Consider the following 27,613-nt stretch of genomic DNA (forward strand, 5'->3'; position numbering starts at 1 on the left):
GGGATATAGTTTGTACGCACTCAGCTCAGCTGTATTTCATGGAGGGGAGGGGTGAGTGAGTTTTTAAAAGGAGACAGAGGTAGAGTGGTATGCAGTATACAGAGCCTGTGTAACATAGTATCTTTAGACTCTGACTCTAAGTGGACCCCCCCCCCCAGCACCCCAGCACCCTCTGCCAAAAATATCTTCCCGTGCTCTGGACAGACAAAGGGACTGATACAGACAGACAGACAGACAGACAGACAGACAGACAGACAGAGCTGAAATTCAGCAGCTGATCCAGAAGAGACAACTGAAGAGATAAAAATGTTGACGTGCAGCTCAGGTCTTTACACATCAGAGACAGGTACTGGTCATTGGTATTCCAGTGTTCAGTGATGCAGTTTTTGTAGAAGTTGTGACCACACGGTGTGCTGACAGGATCAGTGAAAAGATCCAGACAGATGGAGCACAGAAACTGATCTTCAGATGGCAGAATACTCACAGCAGCCATATCTACACATAGTGTGATAGAAAAGAAAACATTTTATTGAAAATACAGTTTTCATTAAAGCAGCAAGCAGTGGTGAATGGGCCCTCGCACATCAAGACAAAATTCAAAAGTGGAGGTCGGCTAACTCTAGCTGGCAGATATGGACGTCTTGGGTGACAATGCAAGTGAATGTTTATTTGTGTTAGATACTGTTAGAATGGCCGCATAGCGGTTGGATAATTACAGCAGGAGACTTGAGGCAGAGGTACGGTGCAGATTACGGTGTTAATTTCCCCGACAAGTAACACAAAAATGGAAGCCATGATCGCAACAAACAAACTGAGCACCACAGGCAGCATGTGGTCCAAACAGCAGCAGCACTAGATGGAAACTGGCAGCCTTTTATAGCCTGCCATTGACATTATTTCGATCCTACCACAGTACAAGATGAATCTGAATTGTACTCAATCTAAACAATTATACAAAATACAACAACCACATGAAATACATAATTAGTTTGAACAATTCATTTAAGTACAGTTAATTAAAGCACTCAAAACACCTCTTCGCTACTTGAAACATGGTATCTCCCAGAACCTTTAAAATGGGGCTCGATACGCTGGGCAATCGTTTAGCCTGAATACTCTGGAGAGGAGACACAACGGAGGTAATTTACTTGAAAACAAACTTTATTATTGTACAAGCAGCAACTGTTAACCTGAATTCAATTAAGCAGGCAAAGATTATACCATACTGCACATGTTTAGGTAACCAAACTATCAAACTGAGTACATGTGTTTCTCTTGACAGGGCTGGCCTCCAGTCAACACCAGCTGCAACCTCCACAAAACAGATTGTTAATATTTTCCAATAAACATTCAAAACTTTTGTGCCTTATTTCATTTACCCGTAACATAATGTGTAGTAATAATAGTGTACTAATGCTGCAAACTATTAGTGATGAAGAAGACCTTCATTACAGATACTTACACAGTTAGGGATGTGTAAGTATGGTTGTGTGTCTGTGTGTTTTATAGTTATGCGTATGTATAAGTGTTGTGCTAGGGAGAGCTCCGATGCGGTCTGGGTATTAGATAAACAGGAAGATAACAATTACTGTTTGAAACAATGATGAAGCATTCTAAAAGGCCAAGGTCTGAAGATAGCTCACATTAACATATGTAGCCTCAGAAACAAATTAATTGACATCTCTGAAATATTAATGCTTAATCAATTGCACATTTTAGCTGTGTCAAACACATCTGGACTCATTTGAGGATGCATCTTTGAATATACAGGGACACTGCCTTGTAAGGAGTGATAGAAATGCATTTGGTGGAGTTGCATTTTTTATTCAGGATCACATACCAATTAAAATTCGAAATGATTTAATGTCAATGGAGGTGGAGGCACTGTGGCTGCAAATACAACTGCCACATTTGAAGCCCATGCTGATTGGCTGCTGTTATACACCAAGTGCGAATAGTGAACATCTAGATAAGGGTGGGGAGGTGTTATGACCCTGGGGTCATATTTTATAATTTTTCTCTCACCCTGCACTATCAGCTGATCTCCTCTGAGTGTATGCAGGTAATGGAGAACAGGTGCGCACACCGGATTAGTCCAGCAGAGCTGATTGCTGCCTCCTGATTGGTCGCCTGCAGGACAGCAGCCATTTTAAGCCCCATCGGACAGGAACGCGGTCTCTCTTCACTCTGCCATTCCCAACGTGTGCCTGTGTAAATCAGTCTCTTGTGTTTCAAGTTGTTGTGAGTAGTGTAAACAGCCTTCAGTGAAAATTATTGTTTTGATCTCTTGGATTTGTTATCCTTCAGCCATTTGTTTTGCTGTGAATACATTTTCTTTGTTTTATGTTGCTAGTAGCAGTTTGGTAGGAGTGAGTAGTCCTTTTTTGTTGTTCCCTTTTTCTCCTGTCTTGCTATCAGAAGCCTAGGTTAGAGCTTTGTCTTTTCTTTACATTTTGTTTTGGTTTAGGAACGTTTTAGGTTGTCTTTAGAGTTGTTTTGTTTGTTGTGTTGGGGCCTCATCTCTTAATAAAATAGAAACTGCTACCTTGTAATACTAGAATATTTACTAAGAGTGACGGCACAATTACTTCCATGTGTATTTATCATATTTTCACTAATGCAGTTAAGCTATGCTCAAAGGCATTATCCATACCGACTGGCTGTAGTGATCATGATTGAATTGCAGTTGTTAGAAGAGCAAAAGTGCCGAAGCCTGGACCTAAAGTAATACAGAAGAGATTATACAGATGGTTTGATCAGGACAGATTTAGAAATTATGTGAAAGCGGTGTTGGTCAGATGTATTACTGAAAACAAATCCTGATGAGGCACTGAAACATTTTGTTGATATTTTTATGCCTATAGTTAAAGTGTGCTCCAGTGAAGAAGTTTATGGTCAGAAGCGTCAGTACACCATGGATAGATGAGGAGTTAAAGGAATATATGGTGGAACACGATTTAGCAAAACTAACAGCATTGAGATCTGGTTATCAATCAGACTGGCAAATCTACCATAAACTAAGAAACTTTCTAACTAATTTAAATAAAAAGAAAATGTATTATAAAGCCAGGATTAATGATATTAAAAATGATAGTAAAAGATTATGGAATACGCTGAACAGCTTAATGGGAAAGAGCACCAAAAAAATTCCATCTTTTTTGGAGATTCAGGGAAATTTCCATACCAAACCAGCGGAGATTGCAAACCACCTTAATTTCATATATAAAATAAATGATTTAAGAAATCATATGACAAAAATAGAAAATGAGATATCTTATTTATTAATGAAAGAGAAAATTATGAGACGAAAAAATTGTAACTTCAAATTTGCAAGAGTAAATAATAACAAAGTAGTAAATATGTTATGAAAAGATAAACCGCCAGGTGTGGACGGCCTTGACTGTAAACTTCTTAAATTGGTTGCAGACTTAATTGCCCCTGTTATCTGTCACATTATGAACCAAAATCTAAGTGAATGTCTATGTCCTAATGAATGGAAAATTGCTAAAATAATTCTACTGCCTTAAAATGTAAGGTTACCATTCTCAGGGTCAAATAGTCATCCTATAAGTTTATTGCCTGTGTTGAGTAAAATTATGGAGAGTATAGTATGTGAGCAGATTATCGAATATTTTTCTTTGAATGATTTAACCACTGATTGTCAACATGTATATAGAAAGGGACACTCAACAGCTACCGCTCTAACTCATATGACTGATGACTGGATGAGAGATTTTGAGCAAAAGAAACTAGTAGGTGCTATTATACTTCATTTTACAGCAGCGTTTGATATCCTTGATCATAATTTACTATTGAAAATAACTTGAATGTTATGGTTTCTCTCAGTCAGCAATGTTATGGATGAAGAGTTATTTCACAATAATGGTAGCTACTCGGATGTTGGAGTGGTTGGCTGTGGAGTTCCCCAGGGGAGTTGTCTTGGGCCACTGTCATACACTATTTTCACAAATGATTTATCACTTGTTTTAAAAAAGGTCAGTATATCGATGTATGCAGATGATTCAACTATTTATGTGTAGGATTCTCGTAGGGTACAGATTTGATCATTGGCAAATTATCAAAGATGTTTTATCAATATTAATAAAGTTATGAATATGGTTATTAATAACTTTATCAAATCGACAAACAATCAAAACGGGGCACCACCATGCTAGTCAGGGACCAATAATCAAACTGTGGAACAGTCTCATTTCTGTGGTAATCCTTTAAAAAGGAAATAAAGGAAGGGGGTGAATCCAAGCAACGGACCTGATCGACCAGCAATTGTTACAACAAGTACACAAATAATCACAAACAACTGCTAATTAAGTATAATAAGATTTATTAACTTCACAATTATCAGTAGCTAAACAATAATCCTTCAATAATAAACTCATATACCTTTTTATAATATCACAACCAAAAACAAAGCAAAAACAAAGCAGCATGTGTCATGGACATGTCTGTGTGTGTGTGAGTGTGTGTGAGAGAGAGTGAGTGACAAAGGAGGGGGGCGGTGTCGGAGTGTAGTTCTAAACACCAAAACAACTCCAAAGATGGCTACTCCTGTGAGCTGCACAAAACTATTTAGCCCCAAGAGGGCGGTAGTGGTGCTGCGTGCGCGGAGAGGGCTGAAGAAGCTGGGGGTTGCTAGGCAACGGGCACGCTTAGCCGATCTGGTAGCTAGTTCCTGTTTTAGCTCTGTACAAACGTAGGGAGATCCCACGTGTGAAGCTACAGCGTTAGCTTGGTAATTGCGCGGCTAGCCTGTGTCGTGTGTGTGCGTGTGTGTGTGTGTGTGTGTGTGTGTGTGTGTGTGTGTGTGTGTGTGTTAGTAAAGGACGAAAGAGAAGGAGAGTAAAGAAAAGAGGCACTTCTGATCTTAAGATATTGATAATGACCTAGTTCCCCTCAGCCACTGTCCTACAGACTGAGACTTTTGGTTTTGCTGAGGGAAACGTCACTATAACCACTCCAGTAGCTAGCAGCTGATTTTCGCGATTCTATCGCAGACAGTAACTAAATTCCATGAAAGGAATGAATTAGCAGGTAGCGATTACGGTTTTAACCCAGCTACTTTAACACAACATAAATCAAACGATATAATGATCAGTTATATATTCACAGACAGATTAATAATCACATATGGACCAGTACATGATTAAATCAGATCACATTAATGGCAACAAGTGGTAGCGAACCCTTTTGCTCATTAGTAACAAAACAAAACGCACTAGTTCTATTATCTGCCCAGAACTGTGTAAGCCTTACTGTATATGCGTTGTTTGTTAGTTAAACCGTTTGCCAGGGTTTAACGGTCCGTTTCGTCCGGAGCAAAGGACGAACGTACTCCAGGTCGACCACACAAGAAAAAGAACGTAGTCCTTTTCTTCAATCCAGGCTGATTAAGCCCGCTGAAGATGAAGGAATACTTCGACAAAGTATTCCCTCGGATCCCCTTGGTATATCAGGCCGATATAAAGTTTGTACCAGCTCGAAACTCGACCAGCGAGATGATGCTAGTTTTCTAGCTTACTAGTCCGGACTAGAGTGCTTCCTATCAGTGTTGCCAACTCCTCAGTAAGGAAAGTCGCTATTGGCTGTCCTAAAAGTCGCTAGAAGTCGCTAGATGACGTCATACGCTCATTTGCATACAGCTTAGTGGTTGTGTCAGCAAGGTAGATAGAAAAAAATAGAAATCTTTAGCCAAATAATCACAAATTCAATACAGGAATTTATTTTACCTTATAATTATTACTTAGGTAGCCTATCTTTGAAGTGAAAAAAGAAAAAGAAAAAAAGAAATTCTACAATGGGATGGAGAAAGATTGATAAATAATTCTCAAAAAAGGCTGGGTTGCCCAGGGCCAGGCCAGCTCAGCGGCGACTTTCTCCGCTCACGTCCCGCTGTCTCTCCTACCTACACCGGCACCCGCGACGCTGTCCCTTCTCCCCTTTCTAATGCGCGGCACTGTGCTGCTGCACAATGTGCACATGAGGAGAGAGCACACAGAGGGGGGGCTGCTCCTCTGCTCCTCAGTCACAGAACAGAAGAGAGGTGAATGTTTTGGCGGCTACAGGGGAGAAATACCTTGCGTGCTCGCTGGACAATACTGGCGACTTTTTCTACCTAAAGTCGCCAGATTTGTCGCTAGTCGCTTTTGTGAAAAAAAGTCGCTAAGGGGGTCTGAAAAGTCGCTAAATCTAGCGACAAAGTCGCTAAGTTGGCAACACTGCTTCCTATTGCGACGTGAGTCACGGTGGAAAAGCGAAGAAAACACACCTCCTAGTGGCGGGTGGTGCATTCAAGGACCGACGACCAATGAGAAAACTGCAACCTGGTCATAGGTGTGAAGCAGTTCTTTGTCTCACCACCAGTCTGCCTTGTCCACACGTGTTAAATGCACTTTCTCCATGTTGCGAAGTGGCGGCTTGTATGAGTTTCGTGAGACTGGTTTTGGAATTTACATGTAGGCCAAGATCCTTTGTCTCGCAGTCAACTCAAGTTGAGCCAAAACGCTGTTTAACCAACTCTTGGTCCCCAACATATGTCTTCACCTACATTTCATGAGTTAACCACCAACCTATCACAAGAGCTGCAATCAGTGGTTGAATGGGTAAAGAGGAATAAGCTAGTTCTTGATGTTTCAAAGATGAAAAGCATGATGTTCGGTTCACATTATAATCTTCATAATCAACCTGAGTCAAAGCTTTGTATAAATGATGTATTTGTTGAACAGGTCCATGAGACCAAACTGCTAGGAGTTATTTTAGATAGCAAATTATCATGTACAAAACATGGTTGTTAAGATGGGAAGTGGTGTTTCTGTTGTAAAAAGATGTGCACCATATTTGTCACAAAGCTCAACCAAAGTAGTAGCTAAAGCTTTAATATTGTCTAATATTGACTATGGTTCAGTAGTATGGTCTAATGCAACACAAGAAAAAATAACTATATTGCAAATGGTGCAAAATAGAGCCAACACTATAGTGCTTAGGTGTGGATATAGAACAAATGTTACAATGCACAAATGTTTAGGTTGGTTATCTGTAAGAAATAGAGTACTCTATTCATTATGTGTTTGTTTTTTAGGAATATTCTTCTAAGAAGGAAACTATCTATTGTATATAATAGTTTACCTTTCAGTTCAGATATACTGTACATGATTATGCAACTAGACATGAAACAAGAGGTAACTTTACTTTACCAAAGCAAAGACAATTAAAGCTGCAAGCAGCGATGAACGGACCCTCGCACCCCTGCCAAATGAACGGCCATACCGACCAGCGTCTTGCCAGTACGACAGTCGACATGGCCGTGCATTTGCATGATAATCAAATAGTGCGCAGAGTGCGGGGCGATGGATACTATGTATTGTAACTTCTTAACTAACTTAACTACTTCCTGTTTCATGGCTAAAAGCACAAAAAGGCTTATTTATTTAACCAATTGAACCTCCGTATTGTTATTTTTCATTATTTTTTCTTCTCCCTTTTCCTTCTCTTCCTTCCCCACCCAATCCCGATAACTCTTTAATTCAACTTAATTCTTTTGTGTTACTGTCTGATCGTTATACCACTATGACACCTGTTTTGTTTCCCTAGTCATCGTTTGATGGTATTTGTTGGCACATGTTTGCTCTGTCTATATCACCAATAAAATTATTTGAAAAAAAAGGCTGCCACACTGTTGGTAAATAAAAAAAATAAACATGCATTATGTTGCTCTATATCAAGTGTGGACCAAAAAATTTAAATTTCATGTAATTTGGATGTTTGTCAAATGAGGATAACTTCATGAGGTTCCATCATGCTGCTGGTACCGAAAGTAAACGTACAACGAGGGCGAAGAAGAGTACCAACAATATAAATAAAATGCATAATTAACATGTGTATGTATGTATGTACATACATGTATGCATATGTATGTGTGCATACTAGTCAAATGTTTGTTTGTCAACTTTGTTGTTTTTAGCCATGTGTATTGTTGTGTATGTACACTGAGAGCAACAGAAAGCCAGAGGCAAATTCCCTGTACGTGTTCATATTTACGTGGCCATTCAAACTGACTCTGATTCTGAAACAGGCAGAGGAGCCAGTATTATCAGGCAGCTGCTATGTCTCTAGTCACTTTTTTGGAGACAGAGTTGAACTGTTACTGCCTGAGACACAGTTGCAATGTAGCGTTTGTAATGTAGGTCACTGACCATAATGTGACCTATCTCAATTTACACAGCAAGCTGGGAAATAAACGTCAGTAATGAGTGCAACAAGTTAGTAGACTGCCAAATTGTCACTGGACCTTTCTCTCTGTGTGTGTGTGTGTGTGTGTGTGTGTGTGTGTGTGTGTGTGTGTGTGTGTGTGTGTGTGTGTGTGTGTGTTTGTGAAAAGAGATCAAAGGAATGGAAAGAAACATGACCATAAATGACAGCAAAACACAATCAAGTCACACACTAGTTCTCATCTACCAAAATCAATTTGATTTGATTTAGATTTTTTATATTGATATGAGATTAACTTAGAGAAATCACGAAGCATGTAATAATTAGATTTTTTGTTTGCTTTAGATTGCTTGACAGTCCTATTTTTAAACTGTTTTTAAATGGTTAAATCAAGGGGGTGATCCAGAGCCTACAACAGACTTTAAGTATAGTGCCGAGTAAGCAAAAATTAAATCAAGACCTGGCCATATCCACAGAAACCTGAAACAGGATATTTAATCACAATACATATCTGCCTATCTGTGATACCAAATTTGGTATCAACCACATTTAACTTTTGGGGTGTCATCAAAAATGATTTAATATAAAAGCTACTTGTGGATACAGTGTTTGATAGAGAAGACCTGGGAGTTCCTGCTTGTGGCTGCGCCTATGTTCTGCTTGAGATCATTTGAAACATTTGAGTGCATCTTGTTTTGACACCTACTCTAAAAACAAGAACCGGACCTTTTGAGAAGGATCGGTGATTACTGTTGACAGAGAGGTCAGGTAAGGACAACTTTTAATATCATCATTTTTATAAGCATTTAATACATGTGCAAAATGTCTCATTTATTGAATGTCTGCAGTAATTCATCCACACATTTTGACAAAACCAAACAATAGGTTAGTATTTATTAGCAGTAATAACCTATTCTGAAAAGGATTGAGTCACGTTGTGAGTCAAAGCCCACCTGTAACCATACAAAGACATGGTTTCAGTGTGGATAAGTTTCCTATACATCAAAATGTTAAGTGCTGCTTAAGTTAGATAGATAGATAGATAGATAGATAGATAGATAGATAGATAGATAGATAGATAGATAGATAGATAGATAGATAGATAATATTTAATGTCACTGCATATTTTTACACAACTAAACTTGGTTGGAGCAATCAGGTTTGCAGCTTAGAAATACATGAAAAAATATAAAATATGCACACTTGCACACCTCCCTCATGCCCATGACCTCATACACATCATTACCCATGATATAAATGAGCAGTGAACACAAAGGTTTAATTACATGGACTTAAAAACTCTAAGATGACACTTACTTTGTAATTATCTAACAGAAATCAGCCGCCACAATGAGTACGGACGCGGAGATGGCCATTTATGGCAAAGCTGCCATTTACCTTCGTAAGCCAGAAAGGGAGAGGATTGAGGCTCAAAGTGCACCATTTGATGCCAAGAGTGCCTGCTACGTGACCGATGTCAAGGAGCTGTACTTGAAGGGAAAAATCATCAAGAAAGATGGTGACAAAGTCACAGTCGAAACCTTGGAAACTAAGGAGGTTAGTATCATAAAGTCAGAGTCAACTGGGAGAATCAATATGATCAGTTCTCATTGTGAAAAAATGTTTTCACATTTCCAGCAAAAGGTAGTGAAAGAAGCTGACGTCTATCCAATGAACCCTCCCAAGTATGACAAGATTGAGGACATGGCCATGATGACCCATCTCAATGAAGCCTCTGTGCTGTATAACCTCAAAGAGCGTTATGCAGCATGGATGATCTATGTAAGACAATCTGCCTAATGAGAAAAGAGAACTATTGCAAATTGCTATACTTGTAGAAAACATAGAGTTAACTGTTGAATCTCTATGATCACTTTCAGACCTACTCTGGGTTGTTCTGTGCCACTGTGAACCCCTACAAGTGGCTCCCAGTGTACGATGCTGAATGTGTAAGTGCCTATAGAGGCAAGAAGCGTATGGAGGCTCCACCCCACATCTTCTCTGTCTCTGACAACGCTTTTCAGTTCATGCAAACTGGTAAGTCATTACCGGAACAATTTATCAGTATATGAAGTTTCTGTAAATCATAGTTAAATATTTTGTTTTTGCTTTAACAGATAGGGAGAACCAGTCTATCTTGATCACGTGAGTTTGTTACATTTACATTTATAGACTTTGTTTAGCAAAGTTAAATATCTTTATCCAATTGTATACATCTGTGTCTATACCTAGTGGAGAATCTGGTGCTGGAAAGACTGTTAACACCAAGCGTGTCATCCAGTACTTTGCAACAATTGCAGTTGGTGGACCGAAGAAGGACGACTCAAAGGTATGTTACTGTATGATTAAAATTCAGGGTTATTTCTCTATTGAATATTTTTTCAGGGGAAAAAATTAAGTCATTTCTAGACAGTAATTCTAAACCTGGATTATAGGGGTCACTGGAGGATCAGATTATTGCAGCCAATCCCCTGCTGGAGGCCTATGGTAACGCCAAAACTATTAGGAATGACAACTCTTCTCGTTTTGTAAGTATGCAACAATTTCTACCCATGAGAGAGGTCTTGTTACAGATTGCCAATGTGGAGGGACAATAAAAATCCTTTGATCCAAACAGGGTAAATTCATCAGAATCCATTTCGGCGCAACTGGCAAACTGGCAAGTGCTGATATTGAGACATGTAAGTAATAATACTCATAGTACATACAAACGACTGGAATTGAAAATTGGCCAGGCTGTGATTTATGAACAATATTTGTAGATCTGCTGGAGAAATCAAGAGTGACATACCAGCTTTCTGATGAAAGAGGTTATCACATCTTCTTCCAGATGATGACCGGCCACATACCTGAGCTGATTGGTAAGCACATTGGTGTTGCACATTGTTTAACCTCTTTTCATATGGAACAAATGTTCTGACATTTTCACTCTTTTTGATCTCCAGATTTGGCACTCATCACCACCAACCCCTATGACTTCCCCATGTGTAGCATGGGTCAGATCTCTGTGGCCAGCATTGATGACAAAGTTGAGCTGGAAGCCACTGATGTGAGTGATCTTCACTTCAAAATATTTAAAACATTTTTTGCATTAAATGCAATTGCATTTTCCTAAAGTGAATATATTTCGGTAATACTATTTTGAACTCAGAACGCTATTGATATCCTGGGCTTCACTCATGAGGAGAAAATGGCCATTTACAAGTTGACTGGTGCTGTGCTCCACCATGGTAACATGAAGTTCAAGCAGAAGCAGCGTGAGGAACAGGCTGAGCCTGATGGCACAGAGGGTGAGTGTTTAATGCCAGCTCAAAGTGAATAGCTTGGGAACAACAGTAATGAGGTTCTTAATCACACTTGTGTCGTTTTACATCATGATGGAAATCTCTGAACTATTTTCAGAGGCTGACAAGGTTGCTTACTTGCTGGGCCTGAACTCCGCTGACATGCTCAAGGCTATGTGCTTTCCCAGAGTGAAGGTCGGAAATGAGTATGTCACCAAGGGACAGACTGTACCTCAGGTAAATATGAATTACCAATATCCTACAATAAAAAAACAAAACAGATTGGTGATGTTAGTTTTACTAAATCAATGTAGCAAAGGGTTTATTGGAAATTACAATACAAAGGCAGTGTTCATTATGTTGCTACTTTAAGAGTTTTACACAATGAATGCTAAATACATAATGTAGAATAAGTCTAGGACTGTTTTAGATGTAATTTTTTATTATTAGATCTTTTGTATTAATTACCTCACTAGTGAGGTGCCCATTCAGGCGGATTGCTTGGCCTGTGATATTGGTGCTTTTAGCTTTCTCGAGAATCCCTCATACAATCAACTTAATGCTCACACTGGGCTTCCTGAGCAATACACCTGCCATGACATAGTTGCGTCACATACCCAAACCACGGCTCCTCATGGTCAGAAACACTTTTCAAATACACTGGTTCAGGGGGGAAAATGTCAAGAGCAAACTTTACCATTGCCTGTGGGCCCAAGGTAAAAGGGCCACAAACAGCTATAGATTCATTATGATGTTCAGATATGAAAAATATAGGATATGTTACAATCCTAAATCATTGTACCAATAAATAACTTACAAAGCAATTAAAAATGGGCAACTCAACAGCAGTTCTGACTTACTGTGTCCTACTTCAGAGGAAAACATACTGCTTCCCTGACAGAGAAATGGTACTGGTTACATTGCAGATTAAGATTTTTCCTCACAAAATTATTCATCATTACACTATGCAGCATTATTTTGTAAGTATGTAAGTACATTCTGTTGATAATTCCTGTCTTTTACTCTTCACTTTAAGTAGACATCGGAATGCAGGACTTGTACTGTGTGGTGATAAAAAACATTTTGACTAGGCCTAGTTCTAACACTGCCAACACATTGCCAGTTAGAGAAAAGCTGAGAAGTACAGGATGCTGTTTTTGTTAGAGTGATTAATCGTTGCGTTCACGCTGCTTTCCTTGGTAAAATCATTCCTCTATGTCAAATAATCCCATCCGCTCTGTGCAAATGTCAGCGACAGGGTACCGGCCATTCTTATTATACATCCAAGGTACAGGTAGATGCGGAACCAGACCTTGGGTTAGTTTGTCTGCGGAGGCAGCTGCCAGGAGGAAGAAAGGCTTTGCCGAACACCATATGGTGCCTGGCTTATATATCTATATAATATCTATTGTCGGCAAAAACATCTTGTTAGCGTCATGTCCGTTTACATGTGTGTAACATCTTTCACATATTCAAGTCACCAAATTCAACCGGAAAACCGGACAGACAGACTCACTCACACATATTCGTGCCTTTATTAAAGAGATTAGAAGAAATACCAGAAATCAATACTAATGATTTTTACAAAAAGGTCAAATCACATCCTTGTTTCTATTCAGGTGATGAACTCAGTGACAGCCCTGGCCAAGGCTATCTATGAGAGGATGTTCTTGTGGATGGTCGTTCGTATTAACGAGATGTTGGACACTAAACAAACAAGACAGTTCTACATTGGTGTCCTGGACATTGCTGGTTTTGAAATCTTTGATGTAAGCTTCATTTCCAACAATTCATATATATATATATGAATACTTTTCATATTGCCCTGCGAGAGATTATACTGGTTAATTGTCCCCTCACAGTTCAACACCTTGGAACAGCTGTGCATCAACTTCACCAATGAGAAACTGCAACAGTTTTTCAACCACACCATGTTTGTCCTGGAGCAAGAGGAGTACAAGAAGGAGGGTATTATCTGGGAGTTCATTGACTTTGGCATGGACTTGGCTGCCTGCATTGAGCTCATTGAAAAGGTAATAATTTGGTGATTATATATAATTGTTCTTAATTTGAATAAATTTATCACTAAAAGAGCGTATTTTGGCCATATCTTCACTGTTTTCGCTTTTTGCTCGCAGGTTTCTCTATAGAGCTCCCCCTACAGCTTCGGAATAGATATTTGGCAGCTCCTATGTTTACTCATATCGGACTCCTCGCTCGGTCAATCTGCCGTTTCCTCTTTCTCTGTTCCGCCGACAATGCTTTCCTACCTTTCTGCTTCTTTTTTACTGGCTCAGCCATGACGATAGTGTGAAAAACTCCATCGCTACCTTGTTAGCCGGTTCCTGAATGGCCGTATGTTTGCAGTGCCATGAAGCTATTTGTTACATTGCGAGACCTGATATCACGCGATACTTCCTGACGCTGAGGCCGGCCGAAAGTTGCAAGGGTGGTTTTTCCGCTCACAGGCGCTAGGGGTAAGCGAGAAGACCACCATTCAACTCGAAAGAAGTCATATAACCATTCCAATGACTCCGAAGCTGTTCAGTTAAGGTAAATTAGGCTAAAAAAGATGCATAGTTCCCCTTTAATGACATACTTCTTCCAACTTTTTTAAGCCCATGGGCATCTTCTCCATCCTTGAAGAGGAGTGCATGTTCCCCAAGGCCACAGACACATCCTTCAAGAACAAGCTGTATGACCAGCATCTTGGAAAAACCAAAGCATTTGAGAAGCCTAAGCCCCCCAAGAAAGGCAAGATTGAGGCCCACTTCTCCCTGGTGCACTACGCTGGTACCGTGGACTACAATATCGCTGGCTGGCTGGACAAGAACAAGGATCCACTGAATGACCCGGCCTTGTCAGCTGTACCAGAAATCCCCAGTGAAACTGCTGGCTGTCTGCTTCCCTCTTATCGTTGAGGGTATGATAGTAACTACAGTAAACTGAAACATGTTTTTAGGCTATACTGTATATGTTTAAGTAACTGTAGCAAGTGTTAATGTACATTTTATTTGTCATCCTAACGAAACATGTCCAATTAAAAATATCAACAGATACTACCAAGAAGGGAGGCAAGAAGAAGGGTGGTTCTATGCAGACTGTGTCTTCACAGTTTAGGGTAATGTTGCAAATTTATCTTATATATGTATGTATATATAGCTTGGTTTATTGTCTAACTCACAATTGATTACATGTCATAAGACTCACCATTTTGGATCTACAGGAGAACTTGGGGAAGCTGATGACTAACTTGAGGAGCACCCATCCTCACTTTGTGCGCTGCCTGATTCCCAATGAGTCAAAGACTCCAGGTACATAGAGAACATAATCTCAAGAGATTATTTGAGGAGTGGTTTTGTTTTGTTAATATGGTTTCCATAATTTTGTGCTGCTTTAACTAACTAAGACTATTTATTCAAAGAAGTAATTAAGAAATGTATTTTTTACAGGTCTGATGGAGAACTTCCTGGTCATCCACCAGCTCAGGTGTAACGGTGTGCTGGAGGGTATCAGAATCTGCAGAAAAGGTTTCCCCAGCCGAATCCTTTATGCTGACTTCAAGCAGAGGTATTAATGGATATTTTAATAGAATTTTGATAAAGACTATTAAAAGAAAATGTTCACACTGACAATTAACTCTCATAAAAAAGGTACAAGGTGCTGAATGCCAGTGTCATCCCCGAGGGCCAGTTCATTGACAACAAGAAGGCTTCAGAGAAGCTGCTTGGGTCAATTGATATTCCGCATGACGAGTACAAATTCGGACACACAAAGGTAAACACCTTGCTCTCTTATTTTACTGTAGATTAATGACCAAAGAGGTTAGGTTGTTCAGTGCAGTGTGTTTGTTTTTCTGTTAATTATATAAAGCAAAATATCTCTAAATTACGTACGTGATTGTAGAGTTTGGTGCAAAGTGATTTATTGTTAGGATAGAGGCAGAGCAGCCTGCATGTGGCCATTATCAAAACACCTTCACCTTAGAAGCCCTGGACCATGTGGGGTAGATGAAATTTTTTTTGTTTTTGTTTTACAGGGTGTGAAGTATTCATTATCTGAGTTCATCCTACATTCATTTTTATTTTGTGTTTGATCAGGTGTTCTTCAAGGCCGGTCTGCTGGGTGTCCTTGAGGAGATGAGAGATGAAAAACTGTCATCTCTGGTCACCATGACTCAGGCTTTGGCCCGTGGTTATATCATGAGAAAGGAGTTTGTGAAGATGATGGAAAGGAGGCATGTTGAAAACAGCTCATTCTCAATCATGGTATTAAAAATCACTAACAATATTGTTTACAACAGCTACTTCTTGTCCGCAGGGAAGCCATATATACCATCCAGTACAATATCCGCTCATTCATGAATGTCAAACACTGGCCATGGATGAAGGTGTACTACAAGATCAAACCTCTGCTGAAGAGTGCTGAAACTGAGAAGGAGCTGGCAAATATGAAGGATAACTATGAAAAAATGAAAACTGACTTGGCTGCTGCCCTGGCCAAGAAGAAGGAACTGGAGGAGAAGATGGTGTCCCTTCTGCAGGAGAAGAATGATCTGCAGCTGCAAGTATCATCTGTAAGTACACATCAACAGAAAATTGTGCTTTTCATGTTTTTCAAAGTTGATGTGCTAACATTTATCTTTATAAAATTAACTAGGAATCAGAAAATCTGAATGATGCTGAAGAGAGATGTGAGGGACTTATCAAGAGTAAGATTCAGATGGAGGCCAAACTCAAAGAGACAGCTGAGAGACTGGAGGATGAAGAGGAAATCAATGCTGAGCTCACAGCAAAGAAGAGAAAGCTGGAGGATGAATGCTCTGAGCTCAAGAAGGAAATTGATTATGATGACAGCTTACTTCCTTGGCGCAAAGTAAGAAAAAGAGAAACATGCCACAGAGAACAAGGTTTGTATATAATAGTAAAATATTTCCGCTAAAATACATTCTGGAGGGAGACCGTGAAGCCGTAATTTTACTTTTTTACTTTTCATTAGTCCCAATTTCCCGCAGAGCTGAGGTTGAGGGGGTCGGCGACTGGAACAGTGAAAGAGAATGTCAATTCAATGAAAAAAACAAAAAAAGCACAACAGTATTTTCACTTTAGCATTTTCACTTAATGCAGAATGATAAACAAAATAGAGATAAAAGCCTTTTTCTCCTGACTACGCTAAATTCCCATGGAATAGAATAGCCACAGCAGGTCTTAGAAAGTGAATAATTTATTAATTATTGTGTTTTCTTTCCCATGATGAGAGTAGAATTGTGTGCACCCTGCAGTCCATCTCACAGCAGTAAACACATTTTATTCTCACCCAAAGACAGAAACAGAACTCGTTCTTAGAGAGAAAGGACACTACATAATGTAATGGAAAGGCATTTGACCCTTTGCTGTTTTTCATTGCTTTTACAGGCTGGTAGCGTAGATACAAGTGCACCCCCACTAATTTTTTTTCTTCTCCAACCTGCACATTGAAAAATAATACAGAGGAAAAACTGTAATAATCCGTCCAGCATATCAAGTAAGATTATAATGATGACAGTTTAAAGACAAGATGTTTCTTGCACATTTAGGTGAAGAACCTGACTGAGGAGATGTCCTCTCAGGATGAGAGCATTGCTAAGCTGACCAAGGAAAAGAAAGCCCTTCAGGAGGCTCATCAGCAGACTCTTGATGACCTGCAGGCAGAGGAAGACAAAGTCAACACTCTGACCAAGGCCAAGACCAAGCTTGAGCAGCAAGTGGATGATGTAAGATTACAAAGTCTCTTGGATTGGCAAAGCAGGATTCTTGAATTTGATGATTAAAAATGAATCGTATTTTTCAGCTTGAGGGTTCTCTGGAGCAAGAGAAGAAGCTCCGTATGGACCTTGAGAGATCCAAGAGAAAGCTTGAGGGTGATCTGAAACTGGCCCAGGAATCCATCATGGATCTTGAGAATGAGAAGCAGCAGTCTGATGAGAAAATTAAAAAGTAACAGTTTTTGAATTTGTACACAAGAATCATTCTTATAAACTGTGTGGTCAACTGCATGAACTCTATGTACTTCATCTAAACTTCTCACAGGAAGGACTTTGAAATCAGTCAGCTCCTTAGCAAAGTTGAAGATGAGCAGTCACTTGGTGCTCAGCTTCAGAAGAAGATCAAGGAGCTCCAGGTGACACATGGTTTTAATTTTAATACAATTTTGTGTATTAAAAGTTAAAGTTTACGGTATATCTACATTGAACAGGCTCGTATTGAGGAACTGGAGGAGGAGATTGAGGCTGAGCGTGCTGCTCGTGCCAAGGTTGAGAAGCAGAGAGCTGACCTCTCCAGGGAACTTGAGGAGATCAGTGAGAGGCTGGAGGAGGCCGGTGGTGCCACTGCTTCTCAGATTGAGATGAGCAAGAAGCGTGAAGCCGAGTTCCAGAAGCTCCGTCGTGATCTTGAGGAGTCCACTCTGCAGCACGAAGCCACTGCTGCTGCTCTTCGCAAGAAGCAGGCTGACAGTGTTGCTGAGCTGGGAGAGCAGATCGACAACCTCCAGCGTGTAAAGCAGAAGCTTGAGAAGGAAAAGAGTGAATACAAGATGGAGATTGATGACCTCTCCAGCAACATGGAGAATGTTGCTAAAGCAAAGGTACACAATGCTATTTTATTACCCAAATTAGTATAGTAAAAAAATTACTTGATATTATAGATAATATCTGATCACTGATCTCATCTATATTTACTCATTAGGGAAATCTTGAAAAGATGTGCCGTACTCTAGAGGACCAACTCAGCGAACTGAAGACCAAGAATGATGAAAATGTCCGTCAAATCAATGACACAAGTGCACAGAGAGCACGTCTCCTGACAGAAAATGGTATGGTACAAGCTGTCAGTTAATGATCTGTTGTGTATGTTATTGAGAAACGTGACACAAACTGATGTATCATGGCATCTTTCACACAAGGTGAGTTCAGCCGTCAAGTTGAAGAGAAAGAAGCTCTTGTCTCCCAGCTGACCAGAGGCAAACAGGCATTCACACAACAGATTGAGGAGCTGAAAAGACATGTTGAAGAGGAGGTTAAGGTAAGAAACATTTAAGTAAGTGTGTATTGGTATTATTGGTTTGGGATTCAGGAATTTTGTAAATTCAATCATATTTCTTACACCAGGCCAAAAATGCTCTTGCCCATGGACTGCAATCAGCCCGCCATGACTGTGATCTGCTGAGGGAGCAGTTTGAGGAGGAGCAAGAGGCCAAGGCTGAGCTGCAGCGTGGAATGTCCAAGGCCAACAGTGAGGTGGCTCAGTGGAGAGCCAAGTATGAAACTGATGCTATCCAGCGCACTGAGGAGCTTGAGGAAGCCAAGTGAGTAACATTCAAACAATTCAATGGCCAGTGTATCATTTTAGCACAACTCAACTTTGGAGCAAACATTGTACAGCTCTGCCTTCATATGTTCATCTAGATCTTTAAAAACTAGCTATTAATAACAACACTAGGCTGATTATAAATTGCCCATCCCCCTTTCCAAAACCTGTTATTTTGAAATACTCGCTACTCTAAGAATATTAAGGCTTCAAACAAACAACAATGCAACACTCAAAATACAAGAACTCACGCAACACTAATACTTTAGGTCACTTCATAGTTTAAGTGGGAAACTAATCTTACCTTCTTTAAACAGGAAAAAGCTGGCTCAGCGTCTTCAGGAGGCTGAGGAGCAGATTGAGGCAGTGAATTCCAAGTGTGCTTCGCTTGAGAAAACCAAACAGAGGCTCCAGAGTGAGGTGGAGGACCTCATGATTGATGTGGAGAGGGCCAATGGGCTGGCTGCCAACCTGGACAAGAAGCAGCGGAACTTTGACAAGGTAGTTTTGTTAACTTTGCGTCGCCAAGCCACACAAACAATGAAAGACATATTTATTTTTCCTCATATTGCTACAACAAATAATCGTGTTATTCAGGTGTTGGCAGAGTGGAAACAGAAGTACGAGGAGGGTCAGGCAGAGCTCGAGGGAGCACAGAAGGAGACTCGTTCTCTCAGCACTGAGCTGTTCAAGATGAAGAACTCTTATGAGGAATCTCTGGATCAGCTGGAGACTTTGAAGCGTGAAAACAAGAACCTTCAACGTGAGTTCTACATTATGCAACAGTTACATTGTATTCAACCCATGTATTTCTTACATTGTATTCAACGTGTGTTGGAATAAATTTCACATTGTAAGGCTTAACAATATAAAACATGTATATCTCTATGCAGAGGAGATCTCAGATCTGACTGAACAGCTTGGTGAGACTGGCAAGAGCATCCATGAGTTGGAGAAGTCCAAGAAGCAGGTGGAGACTGAAAAGTCTGAGATCCAGACGGCTCTTGAAGAGGCTGAGGTACATTTTCTTCTGGGGACATCTACTGAAAAAAAATCTAAATCATGGACAAATATACTTTAAAAGGTTTTAAGGCAGATATTAATATTTATTTCTTTGATATCATCAGGGAACTCTGGAACACGAAGAGTCTAAGATCCTGCGTGTCCAGCTGGAGCTCAACCAGATTAAGGGTGAGGTGGACAGGAAGCTGGCAGAGAAAGATGAGGAGATGGAGCAGATCAAGAGGAACAGCCAGAGGGTGATTGACTCCATGCAGAGCACTCTGGATTCTGAGGTCAGGAGCAGAAACGATGCCCTGAGAATCAAGAAGAAGATGGAGGGAGACCTGAATGAGATGGAGATTCAGCTGAGCCACTCCAATCGCCAGGCTGCTGAGTCCCAGAAGCAGCTGAGGAATGTGCAGGCGCAACTGAAGGTATTGTTAGACACAGAATTGTTGCACAGACTTTTGTCAGTGCAGGTACATTTTGGCATTCGTGTGAATATTGTCCTGATATTTTTTCTCTAGGATGCACAACTGCACCTTGATGATGCTGTCAGAGCACAGGAGGAATTCAAGGAACAAGCTGCTATGGTGGATCGCAGAAACGGTCTGATGGTAGCTGAAATTGAGGAACTTAGAGCTGCTTTGGAACAGACGGAGAGAAGTCGCAAAATTGCTGAGCAGGAGCTGGTGGATGCCAGTGAGCGTGTTGGACTTCTGCATTCTCAGGTGAACAAGCCTAATCATTTCTTCAATAATTCAAAAATCTAATGACATTTTAAGTAACATGTGAAAATCAGACATGTGATGGCTAATGTGCCTACATATTTTTTGCCTTTTAGAACACAAGCCTTCTGAACTCCAAGAAGAAGCTTGAGTCTGACCTGGTCCAGGTCCAGAGCGAAGTGGATGACACTGTTCAGGAAGCAAGGAATGCAGAGGAGAAGGCCAAGAAGGCCATCACTGATGTGGTTTACATTTTAATTGGTCTTACTTTCACTCCAATGTGTATTTTCAAGATTATTCTAATCAACATTTTATGCTGTCTCTTCTAGGCTGCTATGATGGCTGAGGAGCTGAAGAAGGAGCAGGATACCAGCTCCCACCTGGAGAGGATGAAGAAGAACCTGGAGGTCACTGTTAAGGACCTGCAGCACCGCCTGGATGAGGCTGAGAACCTGGCCATGAAGGGTGGCAAGAAGCAGCTCCAGAAACTTGAGTCCAGGGTAAGAAAGAAAGAAAGAATGAAAGAAAGAATTTGCAGATCTGAAATAAAAAAAAAAATTATTCTTATTGCCTTATTGTTCATTAAAGGTGCGTGAACTGGAGGCAGAGGTTGAGGCTGAGCAGAGACGCGGAGGAGATGCTATTAAGGGTGTCCGCAAATATGAGAGGAGGGTGAAGGAGCTCACCTATCAGGTACAGTCACTTTGATAGTTGTCAAATCAACTTATCTATTACAAAAACATTTATTTACTTTAAATAAACTTTAACAGACTGAGGAGGACAAGAAAAATGTTGCCAGGCTGCAGGATCTAGTTGACAAGTTGCAGCTCAAAGTCAAGGCCTACAAGAGGCAGGCCGAGGACGCGGTAAGGGCAATATATAGATTTACACAACACTGAAAGCTTGATACTGTGGCAGATTTATTTCAATTGAAGATTACCTTTGGTCTTTTAGGAGATTCAAAAATGTCAATCTTTATGTTTTTTCAGGAGGAGCAGGCCAACACTCATCTGTCCAAGTGCAGGAAGGTGCAGCATGAGCTGGAGGAGGCTGAGGAGCGTGCTGACATCGCAGAGTCCCAGGTCAACAAGTTGAGAGCGAAGAGCCGTGACTCTGGCAAGGTAAACACACCAATAAAGACTTAAATTAAATTTTAAAAAAGTTATGACAGAAATATACTTTCAGTTAGATTTGTTTGAAATAAAGTTGATGAAATACTTTTTTATTTGTGTTTTTAGGGTAAAGAGGCAGCTGAATAAAGAAAACTGCCTGATCAGCTGTTTCTAATCATATAATATGATGTGAGATGTGCTGTAAAAATAAATGGTTTCCTTGTCACAGTTAAATTGCTGTCTGCCTGCTTCTTGTCCTTTACATGGTTTTCCTCAAAATGATAAGTGTTAGACTGGGAAAGTGGCTTTCCAGTAAAAGCAATTTTATTATGTAGTACTATATGACCCAGCTGACCAAGCTTTATCAACAAAAGTCTACAATTTTGATTTAAATGGTTGGCTACATGGCCTTAATAACTTGTATGAATCAGATTTTCCTCAAACTAACAAATGCTTAAATCTACCTTCATGTGACTTATTTGACCTCTTCCAATATCAATTTTCTGGAGAGAAAAACATTGGATGAATGCATTGCTTAATGAGCATACCCACCCAAATAAAATACTTAAAAGTCATGGGGGCCACAGGCCAGCATGATTTACAGGTTAGTCAAAGGTACACAAATCAGATGATGGAGATGCAGATTCTTACCCTGAGACTGTATCCACACAAACATTGACATTTTTTATTTGTCTATAATATAATAGTGACATCTCAGGGTGTTTCATGACTTAAATGGCGTCAAATACTGTAAACACAAAATTTTGCTGGCAGGTAACAAATTCAAAGTAAAGCTGCAAGCAGCGCTTTGATCGGGCTCCCTCGATCCTCTGCCATGCATTTGCGCGCACTCAAACACTGCAAATCGTCACCAAATGAAAAGGGAACACCCTGCTGAGTTCCAATGATACCTCACACAAGACTCTACGCCATACAGTTCATTAGCTGACATTAAAGGGGGTGTGGCTTAAGCATATGGGGTGGGGCAAACCGTCACCAATTAAAACCAAAAAAAATTGACCAAAAAGTCAATTTGGGCTCTGTAGATGTCCCCAGACATGGACCCTTCTTGTTCATCGATAAATGCTCAAAAGGGTCGTCATGCAACACCCACTACTCGTTGAACTAAAAGTTTTGCTTTTCATAACTTTTCATTGATGAGTTCTTTAGATGACAAAGACTGAATCTGAAGTTGATTGGATGAAATCTCTCAGAATAGTTTGTTAAAAGCATAGCACGCATAGTCTTTGGGCCTACTTCCCTGTTGCAACTAGGGCCGCCTTATGACTTTGAGTAAATTTTGCCAGTAAATGTCCTCAGGGTTAGAGTCTTATGAATCATAAAAAGTTTTGAGGCAATTGACAATGTACATGTTACACCCACTTCCCTGTTTTGATGGCAAAACACACAAAATGGTCGCGCGTTGAAAAGTTTTTCTTTAATAACTTTTCATCTTTAACGCCTTAAGATGGCACAGACCAAATTTGAAGTTGATCGGATGAAATCTCTAGGAGGAGTTTGCTAAAGTACGGAAGGGAATGGCCAAAAATCGTGACTAACTTCGAACTCTTCAATTAAAAATGGCGGACTTCCTGTTGGGTTTAGGGTATGGCTCTAATTACCTTTTTTGTACATCTTGACATGGTACATATGTGTACCAATTTTGCGTAGTGCTACGTGCACGTAAGTACTGTAGGGGCTTAATTTTTAAAAGTTTTCTAGGCGCTACGTTGTTTCATTTTTGTGCGATGATCTAAAAGTTTTTCTTTTAATACATTTTCATCTTTAACGTCTTAAGATGGCACAGACCAAATTTGAAGTTGATCGGTTGAAATCTCTAGGAGGAGTTCGTTAAATTAAATTTTCACCAGAATTGATGCGACCGCCAATTTTGGTGAGTTTTTAAATATGTTAAGCCCCTCAAAAAGCCAATTCATTTGCCAGACAAAGAATAATAATTCCTTCAGCTGCAATAGGGCCTTCACTGCTGTAGTTGCTCGGGCCCAGAATACTGTTAAACGAATGGTCATGTATAGAGCAATGCAAGAATGGAACGTGTTACCTGAACAAATAACCCAAGAAAGCCATTAAAGGAGATATAAAAGTTTAGTTAAAACATATCTATTGATGAGAGAAGTTGAGTAGACAAAGAAACAATATTGGTTGAGGTTTAACAATATATGTACAGTACAGGCCAAAAGTTTGGACACACCTTCTCATTCAATGCGTTTCCTTTATTTTCATGACTATTTACATTGTAGATTCTCACTGAAGGCATCAAAACTATGAATGAACACATATGGAATTATGTACTTAACAAAATATTGTGAAATAACTGAAAACGTCTTATATTTTAGATACGAAGATGAAAAAGTTTTTGTCTTATAACTTTTTTATCATTTATGATGTTGTTATGTGTATTTATTATTGCATTGCCACATTTATTATATTTGAAAGAGAGTTATAAGGAACTCAGGAAGAATAGCACTTGCAATGCAGGAACTAATGAGGATCCTAAATAAACAAACAAGAAATATATATATATATATGTATGTATATATATATATATACAGTGCCTTGCGAAAGTATTCGGCCCCCTTGAACGTTTCGACCTTTTGCCACATTTCAGGCCTCAAACATAAAGATATAAAACTGTAATTTTTTGTGAAGAATCAACAACAAGTGGGTCCCAATTATGAAGTGGAACGAAATTCATTGGCTATTTCAAACTTTTTAACAAATAAAAAACTGAAAAAGTGGGCGGCAAAATTATTCAGCCCCTTTACTTTCAGTGCAGCAAACTCTCTCCAGAATTTCAGTGAGGATCTCTGAATGATCCAATGTTGACCTAAATGACTAATGATGATAAATAGAATCCAGCTGTGTGTAATCAAGTCTCCGTATAAATGCACCTGCTCTGTGATAGTCTCAGAGGTCCGTGTAAAGCGCAGAGAGCATCATGAAGAACAAGGAACACACCAGGCAGGTCCGAGATACTGTTGTGGAGAAGTTTAAAGCCGGATTTGGATACAAAAAGATTTCCCAAGCTTTAAACATCCCAAGGAGCACTGTGCAAGCGATAATATTGAAATGGAAGGAGTATCAGACCACCGCGAACTTAACGCAGACCCGGCCGTCCCTCTAAACTTTCAGCTCATACAATGAGAAGACTGATCAGAGATGCAGCCAAGAGGCCCATGATCACTCTGGATGAACTGCAGAGATCTACAGCTGAGGTGGGAGACTCTGTCCATAGGACAACAATCAGTCGTATACTGCACAAATCTGGCTTTTATGGAAGAGTGGCAAGAAGAAAGCCATTTCTTAAAGATATCCATAAAAAGTGTCGTTTAAAGTTTGCCAAAAGCCACCTGGGAGACACACCAAACATGTGGAAGAAGGTGCTGTGGTCAGATGAAACCAAAATCAAACTTTTTGGCAACAATGCAAAACGTTATGTTTGGCGTAAAAGCAACACAGCTCATCACCCTGAACACACCATCCCCACTGTCAAACATGGTGGTGGCAGCATCATGGTTTGGGCCTGCTTTCTCTTCAGCAGGGACAGGGAAGATGGTTAAAATTGATGGGAAGATGGATGGAGCCAAATACAGGACCATTCTGGAAGAAAACCTGATGGAGTCTGCAAAAGACCTGAGACTGGGACGGAGATTTGTCTTCCAACAAGACAATGATCCAAAAACCTAAAGCAAAATCTACAATGGAATGGTTCACAAATAAACATATCCAGGTGTTAGAATGGCCAAGTCAAAGTCCAGACCTGAATCCAATCGAGAATCTGTGGAAAGAACTGAAAACTGCTGTTCACAAACGCTCTCCATCCAACCTCACTGAGCTCGAGCTGTTTTGCAAGGAGGAATGGGCAAAAATGTCGGTCTCGATGTGCAAAACTGATAGAGACATACCCCAAGCGAACTTACAGCTGTAATCGCAGCAAAAGGTGGCGCTACAAAGTATTAACTTAAGGGGGCTGAATAATTTTGCACGCCCAATATTTCAGTTTTTTATTTGTTTAAAAGGTTTGAAATATCCAATAAATTTTGTTCCACTTCATGATTGTGTCCCACTTGTTGTTGATTCTTCACAAAAAATTACAGTTTTATATCTTTATGTTTGAGGCCTGAAATGTGGCAAAAGGTCAAAGTTCAAGGGGGCCGAATACTTTCGCAAGGCACTGTATATGTATATATATATATATATATATATATATATATATATATATATATATATATATATATATATATATATATATATATATATATATATATATATATATATACACAGTACAGGCCAAAAGTTTGGACACACCTTCTCATTCAATGTGTTTCTTTATTTTCATGATTATTTACATTGTAGATTCTCACTGAAGGCATCAAAACTATGAATGAACACATATGGAATTATGTACTTAACAAAAAAGTGTTAAATAATTGAAAACATGTCTTATATTTTAGATTCCTCAAAGTAGCCACCCTTTGCTTTTTTTGATAACTCTGCAAACCCTTGGTGTTCTCTCAATGAGCTTCATGAGGTAGTCACCTGAAATGGTTTTCACTTCACAGGTGTGCCTTGTCAGGGTTAATTAGTGGAATTTTTTCCCTTATTATTATTATTATTAAAAAAAGCAAAGGGTGGCTACTTTGAAGAATCTAAAATATAAGACATGTTTTCAATTATTTAACACTTTTTTGTTAAGTACATAATTCCATATGTGTTCATTCATAGTTTTGATGCCTTCAGTGAGAATCTACAATGTAAATAGTCATGAAAATAAAAAGGAAACACATTGAATGAGAAGGTGTGTCCAAACTTTTGGCCTGTACTGTATATTTTATATATATATATATATATATATATATATATATATATATATATATACACACACACACACACATATATATACATTGTAGAAATATATTGGGTTTAGAATAAAAATGTCCTGTAGCCTGGGATGGCCTCGCTGTCTCCTCCTGTCTGGCATGTGTAAGATAAGACGGGTTCAAATTTAGTGGAGCAAAAGTGCTCCTGATTTGTTTAATAAACAATTGGAACAGAATGCACCTAATGAAAGCTCTTAAAGGAACAAACAATCTCTAGCGCGCAACTGCTCTATCTTCTCGGAGACAGAAAGTCTGAGTGATATCCAACCGATTGGCGGCCCACACGCAATAGCGGAAGGAGGAACCTGAAGATGAATAAAAGAATAGGGAAAAGGAAGGTCCGGTGTCAGACCTGGAAAGACTTTGTTGGTGGTTAGGGAGAGAAAGTCTCGAAGGAGCGGCTGATCCATATGCATATGAAAGATCTGTTTGCAATATCATTTTACTAAAGATTGTTATAGGTTAACTGAACGAATACTGAGTATTCATTTCTTGGTCTGCCTTTCAACGAACACAATAAGTAAAGGGGAAACTTTGAGAAGTGACCGGTGGTTCTTAAAAGACTCTGGCTTTTTGAGCCAGAGTAGAATCGGTCGCTTTTTTTCCTACAACATACATACACATATATACACACACATATATATATACACACATATATATACACACACATATATATACACATATATATATATATATATATATATGTATTTTGGCCCTAAACCATTTAGTGATTTGTAAACCAGCAAAAGTATTTTGAAATCAATTCTTTGAGGCACTGGAAGCCAGTGTAAAGACTTCAGTACTGGAGTGATGTGATCCACTTTCTTGGTTTTAGTGAGGACTCGAGCAGCAGCGTTCTGAATCAGCTGCAGTTGTCTGATTGATTTTTTAGGGAGATTTGTAAAGACACCGTTACAGTAGTCAAGTCTACTGAAGATAAAAGCATGGACAAGTTTTTCCAAATCCTGCTGACCTAATCCTAATAGTCACATTAAAGATAATGGAACAGTGACTTCA

At 39.5% G+C, this 27,613-nt stretch overlaps 1 long non-coding RNA gene and 1 pseudogene across 1 annotated transcript; both read left to right on the top strand.

Moving 5' to 3' along the window:
• Positions 1–8,851: 8,851 nt before the first annotated feature.
• On the top strand, positions 8,852–9,674 carry LOC120566887. The gene is made up of 2 exons (XR_005640481.1): positions 8,852–8,991; positions 9,559–9,674. It is a non-coding gene; the product is annotated as an uncharacterized LOC120566887 (long non-coding RNA).
• Positions 9,675–9,865: 191 nt separating this feature from the next.
• LOC120566300 lies at positions 9,866–21,875 on the top strand (annotated as a pseudogene).
• Positions 21,876–27,613: the final 5,738 nt, after the last annotated feature.

The sequence above is a fragment of the Perca fluviatilis genome, chromosome 1, assembly GCF_010015445.1.
Source record: "Perca fluviatilis chromosome 1, GENO_Pfluv_1.0, whole genome shotgun sequence".
Classification (NCBI taxonomy): Eukaryota; Metazoa; Chordata; class Actinopteri; order Perciformes; family Percidae; genus Perca; species Perca fluviatilis.